Source organism: Rhinoraja longicauda, chromosome 4, assembly GCF_053455715.1.
Source record: "Rhinoraja longicauda isolate Sanriku21f chromosome 4, sRhiLon1.1, whole genome shotgun sequence".
NCBI classification, from domain to species: Eukaryota; Metazoa; Chordata; class Chondrichthyes; order Rajiformes; family Arhynchobatidae; genus Rhinoraja; species Rhinoraja longicauda.
The window spans coordinates 46048955-46056073 of NC_135956.1; positions in this window are offsets into that span (position 1 = coordinate 46048955).

A 7119-nucleotide genomic window follows, 5' to 3' on the forward strand; every position below is an offset into this window, starting at 1 on the left:
AGTTTCACGTCTTTTATAACAAGGCTAACAATTTTTTTTTGGTCGATGAATCGATGGGGTTTCGGTGGGAGGGAGGGGAGGGGGGGGATTCTAAAACCCGCCCACCCGGCGGACTGAGCACAAATCAAAGCTTCCCTGGAAACCAACCCTCTCCGCTGCCTTGCTACCTGGAAAAAGGCTGGAATTCTTTAACTGTAGTAGTCTATTCACGCTGTACTTACGAACAGGGGAACATTTATATTTTACCGCTGTCACCGGCCAAGACATGCGTGTGCTTGAGTGTGTGTGTGTGTGAGAGAGGGGGAGAGAGAAAGAAAGAATGTTTCTGTGTGCTGTCTGAATGTGAACATAAGTGATAGGAGCAGAATTAGGCCATTCGGCCCATCAAGTCTACTCCGCCATTCAATCATGCTGATCTATCGCTCCCTCGTAAACCCATTCGCTTACCTTCTCCCTCTGGCACCTGCTGTGGGTGTGTGTGTGCTTGTGCATCTGTGTCTGATTGTATGTATATGTGTCAGAGAAAGTTTAACTTTGGTCAGATTCAGATGCAGGTCAGTTTATTGTCAAATACACCAAGGTGCAATGAAATTCCTTGTTCACATGAAGTGCATAAACAGTATACATGCTGATGAGTACAACAATAAACACAGCAAAGAGTGCAAAACAGCAAAATGGTGCATCCACTGCAGTGCAATTCGAAGTAATGCAACAAGAAATACTGCAATATAATAACAAAATAACTGAATAAGGTAGAGTTAAGGGTCAGTGTATCCAGCAGCACCTCAGGGAAGTAAGGTGAAAGAGGCTTCTGTGGTTCAGGAATCTGATAACAGTGGAGATAAAGCTGATGTTAAGTCTGGGCTTTCTAGCTCCCGTACCTTCTCCCAGAAGGTACAAGAGAGAAAAAGGAATAGCCAAGATGGCAGGCATCCTTGACCACACTTTCAGCCTCCCTGATGCAATGCACCACGAAGATGTAGCTTTTCGCTGGAAGTGGTGAACCTGTGATGGACCAGGCTGTGTTCACCACTCTTTGCAGGTTCAGTAGCTCACGAGCAAAACAGTTGCCATACCAGACTGAGATGCATCCTGTCAGAATGCTTCCAATTGCGTGTCTGTAGAAATTTGAGAGAATCCTTGTGGACATGCCAAATCTCAGACACCTAAGAAAGTAAATGCACTTTCTCGATCACCGCATCAGTGTGAAGGAACCAGGTTAGGATGCTGGTGATATGGATGCACAGGAACGTGAAGGTGTGATCATTTCTACAGCAGCTTCATTGAAGAGGACAAGTCTGTGCAAAGCGCCTCCACCCCCATCCCCCACCACTTCCTTAGATCAACAACCAGCACATTCACCATGCTGACCTTGAGGGATAGATTGTTCTGAAAACATGGTACAAGGAAGGAGCCCCCTTCCTCCCTCCCACTAAAACCCCGTTGATTCATCATTTGTCATACAACAAACATTTCCTTGTTGTTATGGACCCAGCCAACGATAGTTAAAGATTGAGTTGGTGTTGTACTTGGCCTCATTGTCATGGGTGTACAGGGAGTTGAGCAGGGGACTAAGCACACAACTCAATGGGACTTCATGTTAAGGATCGAGTCTCACTGACGGAGATCTGCCGGTCAATAAGTTCAGAAGCCAGTTGTAGATGGAGGCCCCAATACCAAGGTCCAGAAGTTTAGAGATGAACTATATCAGTAATGTGGTAATGAAAGCTGAGCTGTCATCAATGAATTGCTACCTGATAGTGGTGTTATTACTGTCAAGGTGATCCAGTATAGTGTAAGGAAGGTGCTATCCTCTCCAGACCTATTTATCCTATATTTAAATTCCAAGAAGTTCATAAGTTCTAGTTCCAGCAGAATTAGTCAATTCAGCCCATCTGGTCGACTCCACCATTCATTTCAATAGACAATAGACAATAGACAATAGGTGCAGGAGTAGGCCATTCAGCCCTTCGAGCCAGCACCGCCATTCAATGCGATCATGGCTGATCACTATCAATCAGTACCCCGTTCCTGCCTTCTCCCCATACCCCCTCACTCCGCTATCCTTAAGAGCTCTATCCAGCTCTCTCTTGAAAGCATCCCACTCAATCCCATTCTCCTGCCTTCCCCCGTAACCCCTGACACCCATCCTAATCAAGGTCTAAAGATGTGCCTAGATGTGTGTCAGGTTGAAAGTGCCTAAAGATCACATTGACTTCGGTCTTTAAGCAATTTCGGATTGTGTACCAAGACCCAACATGACAAGGATGGGCTGACTGGCTTCCATTCTCTACTCGTCTGTGCTGTTATCTCGGGATTCATGATATGCAATGAACCGTTTTACCACACACAAAACGTAGAATCCCCCAGCACACAAGGAGACCGCTCGGCCCTTCCAGCTCGGTCCTTCCAACTTGACGACTTGGTACTCGTTCTTCGAAAGAGATTTTTTAATCAACCCCACTCCTTTTTTTCTGCTCAGATCTCTGCAGGTTTCCCCTTCCAGCAATTATGTCCTGACAATGGCACTGTACGTGTATCTCTTTGTTTTGAGAAAGGAGGTTTTGCATCTGGGTGTCGTTAACGGGAACGGCTCTATTGAAAATACGTTACAACTTAATTTGCAGCGGGACAGAGCAGACCCATTCACATTCACATCTGTCTGCGCTTCAATGTTCCCCGTGTAATGATCAACAGAGGGCGCCGCAGGCGGTCTCCGGGAAACACACTCTGGACAGAGCAGGAAGTAATCGCCCAGAAACGGCCGCAAACCGAAAGCTGTCAACTCGCATTAACACTATAGTATCAGGCTTGAAGCGCACCGCACCGCACCGGTCACAGAGGGAAAAGAACTCGGTCGCTCGGACTGTAACTAGAGCAAACGTGATGGACCGAACGGTCTCCTGAACTGTGCGAGAGAGGGGCTGCAGAGTCACCGAACACCACAATGCTGATCAAGATACCTGCCCTATTTGCCCGCGTTTGGCCCATATCCCTCAATGTTCCTATCCATGTACCTGTCCAAATGCAGTTTTACCAACGTAATTGTATCCGCCTTCACCACCACCTCTGGCCGTTGGGTCCATATAATTACCAACCACATCTCAGTGTGAAAAATAGTTACATACACTGGAGGTACCTGAACATGCCAGGAACCCTCAGACAGCAGCATGGGACCATAGATGGCAGAAAAAAAGGCGATTTGGTCCATCCCTGTCATGTTGTGTTTTCTTTAGTTTAGTTTAGTTATTTTAGTTTAGAGATGGCATGTTAGCCCTTCAGCCCACTGAGTCCACACCGATCATCAATCACCCATTCACACTATATGTTATCCCATTTTTTCATCCACTCCGACACACTAGGGGCAATTTACCGAGGCCAATTACCCACATGTCTTTGGAATATGGGAAGAAACCAGTGCAGCCAAAGGAAATCCATGTGGTCACAGGGGGAACATGCAAACTCCACATAGACAGCATCCAAGGTCAGGATCGAACCCGGGTCTCTGGCGCTGTGAGGCAGCAGCTCTACCAGTTGCACCACTGTTTCTTGGCACACAATCCTAAAAAAGCTTAAGCACAGAAATGAATGAGATGTTATAATAGACAATAGACAATAGGTGCAGGAGTAGGCCATTCGGCCCTTTGAGCCAGCACCGCCATTCAATGTGGTCCTGGCTGATCATTCACATTCAGTACCCCGTTCCTGCCTTCTCCCCATACCCCCTGACTTATGAAAGGGTAAGTAAAACACAAAGCAAGCCAGGGAATATCTGTGGAGGGAAAAGGGGTCAAGAGCATGCCAGTGTCTTGTTCTGTGTTGTACTGGCTTCTGCCAGTGGATTTGGGAGCTTCTGTGGAGGCAGGGTTGGTGGTATCACAATGGTGGGTTGAGGTGCCTGCTTTAGATATTCCAGGGGACATCTCTGAAGTGAATAGGAGGCTGGGATTCTTGTGGCCCTGCCTGTCCAAGTGTCTCAGTGCTCACATTGTTGTCCTGTGGATGGGTTGAGCCTCGTCTATGGAACCACATGGAGACCACATGCAAAGGGTGGAAGGGATACACTATCAACCGGCATACTACCTGATGACCACCAGGCACCTCCGCCCTTCCTGTGCCATTTGCCTCAGCACCAAGAGGTTCCAACTGTCATGGATTCTGCCCGAGAGAGGAATTTCCCTGTTGGGAATAGACAGGATCATCAGGGTCACAGTCTTTTCCCCAGGGTAGGGGAATATAAAACTAGACGGCATAGGTTGAAGATGAGATTGGAAAGATTTAACAAAGACCTGAGGGGCAACTGTTTCACACTAAGGGGGCGGCAGAAGGAGCACAATTACAATATTTAAAAGATATTTGGACAATTCCATGGACATTGTGGCGGAGAGAGTCAACAGCTTCAAGTTCCTGGCTGTACACATCTCTGAAGATCTGTCTTGGGATCAGCACATTGATGCAATCACAGGGAAACCTCATCAATGCCTCCACTTCCTCAGAGGGTTGAGGAGATTCGGCATGTTACCGAATATTCTATTGAACATCTCCAGATGTACAGTGGAGAGCATACTGACTGGTTGCATCACAGCTTGGTTCATTGATTCAATGACCAGAAATGAGTGAGGCTGCAGAAAGTGGTGGACATTGCCTAATCCATCACAGGTATCGCTCTCCCAACCATTTAAGAAAGCAACTAATATCATCAAAGACCTACACCACCCTGGCAACAATCTCATCTTGCTGCTTCCATCAGGAAGAAGGTGCAGGGGACTAAGAACCATTAATCTTGAATCTCTTGAATCTACTTCCAGATTCAACAATAGCTTCCTCCCATCAACCATCAGGCTCCTGAACCTCCCTACACAACCCTAACCTCAAACTACCTCAACAGCAAGCTATGTGGACATTATATAGGCTGCACTTCATACTTTGGATTGCACTATCATTGTCTTATTTACCAAGAATAATTGATTTATTTATTATATTTTTACTTTATTGTGCTCTTACGTTTAATGTGCCTGTAAAGCTGCAACAAGGAAGAATGTAATTGCTCTGGTCCTGGCACATATGACAATTAAACACTCTTGACTCTTTACAGGAAAAGTATAGAGTTGAGTATAGAAGTTGGGAGGTCATGTTGCAGTTATACAAGATGTCGGTGAGACCGCATTTCGAGTATTGTGTTCAGTTATGGGCACCACGTTATAGGAAAGAGGTTGTCAAGTTGGAAAGGGTGCAGGGAAGATTTATGAGGATGTTGCTCGGGCTCAAGGGCCTGAGCTATAGGGAGAGGTTAAGCAGGCTAGGACTTTATTCCTTGGAGCGCAGGACGATGAGGGGTGATCTTTTAGAGGTGTACAAAATCAGAGGAATAGAGGAATAGATCAGATAGATGCACAGAGTCTCTTGTCCAGAGTAGGGGAATCAAGAACCATAGGTTTAAGGTGAAGGTTTATTAGGAACCTGTGGAGTCATTTTTTCATACAGAGGGTGGTGGGTGTATGGAACGAGTTGCCAGAAGTGGTAGTTGAGGCAAGTAGTATAGCAACATTTAAGAAACATTTGGACAGGTACATGGCTAGGCCAGATTTAGAGGGACATGGGTCACATGCAGGCAGGTGGGACTAGTGTAGATGGGACATGTTGGTTGGTGTGGGCAAGTTGAGCTGAAGAGCTTATATGGTATGTCTTTATGACTAGGTTTAGAGGTATATTCCAGTTCACACAAATGGAACTCCCTCAGCAAATCACCTTGGTCAATATCGATCATTTGAGCCAAAGAGCCTTTTACTGTGCAGTAGAACTCTATGAGGGGCTAGTATAGATAGGTGGGCCAAAGGGCGTGTTCCTTTGCCGAGGGACTGTGTGTGACACAATATATCTCAAACCACCAGTAGCCACTTATGGTAATCGACGTGTCTTAAAACAGTGCACGGAATCTAGCAGTTCGTGAAAACAAATCTTCAGCAAAAACAATTAGCTTTGAATTTGACACCATTGTACACCACGGCACAAGGGTCATTCATCCCCCCCTCAGTGTTCAGACTCTGTCAAACCTGTCTGAAAATACAGAAGGTGAAGTTTCTAATCGTGCAGTGTCAGGAGAGCAGCCTGTACCGTGAACCAGACGGTAGTGAGGCCGCCGGCTGCCCTCAATATCCTACCACCTATGAATCCCACACAAGGGCTCCTGAAATTCTTGTCAATTCCCCAAAGTACTTTGACCAAAAGCGTTTCCCACTCCAGGGAAACATACTGCAGGCAGTGGGAGGCCGTTTCTGGGGATTAGTTATGCATATGGTGTTTGGAGAGTTTATTGCATTTCTCGCAACAGGGCCCTTTGCGAATGGCAGACTTGGCATTATTGGGATGGATCTGAGTCAGGCTCTCGGTCAGAGCTGGGCGTTGGGCGGCAGTATAACAGCAAATAACGCAACGGACGCACATTACTACATACAATCTACATGAACGAAAAGGAAAGGTTATATCTCTGTATCCCACACAGTCCCCAAGATCCTTCACTATCTACTCTCTTCCATCCTCTTAACACTGTAATCCCCTCTGGCCCGTCCACCTTTCCTATCTTTGTAACCCCTTCCAGCCCCTACACCCCTTCCAATCTCTGTAACTCCTCCAGCCCCAACACTGCCCCTATCTCTCTAACCCCCTTAAGCCCCTACACTGCTCCCTATCTCTGTAACTCCTGCAGCCTCTTCACTCACACCATATCTACAACCTGCTCAAGCTACTACACGCCTCCCCACCTCTGTGACATCCTCTGGGCACTACAATCCACTCCATCTCCGTAATGCCCTCTGGATCCTACACCCTCCCTACTGCTGTAACCACCCCTCTGGCCTTATACCCTCCCTACTGCTGTAACCACCCCTCTGGCCTTATACCCTCCCTGCTTCTGTAACTCCCTCTGTCTCCTAACTCTCTTCCAATCTTTGTAACTTCTTCCTTGTATGTGCACATACTTGTCCAATAAACTTATTCAATTCAATTCAATTCAATTCTTCCTGCCCTGATATCCCTGCCTGTCTCTGTAACCACCTCTCTGCACCCTATATCATCCCTACATCTGTAACTCTCTCTGACCCCTAAACCCCTCCCTATCTC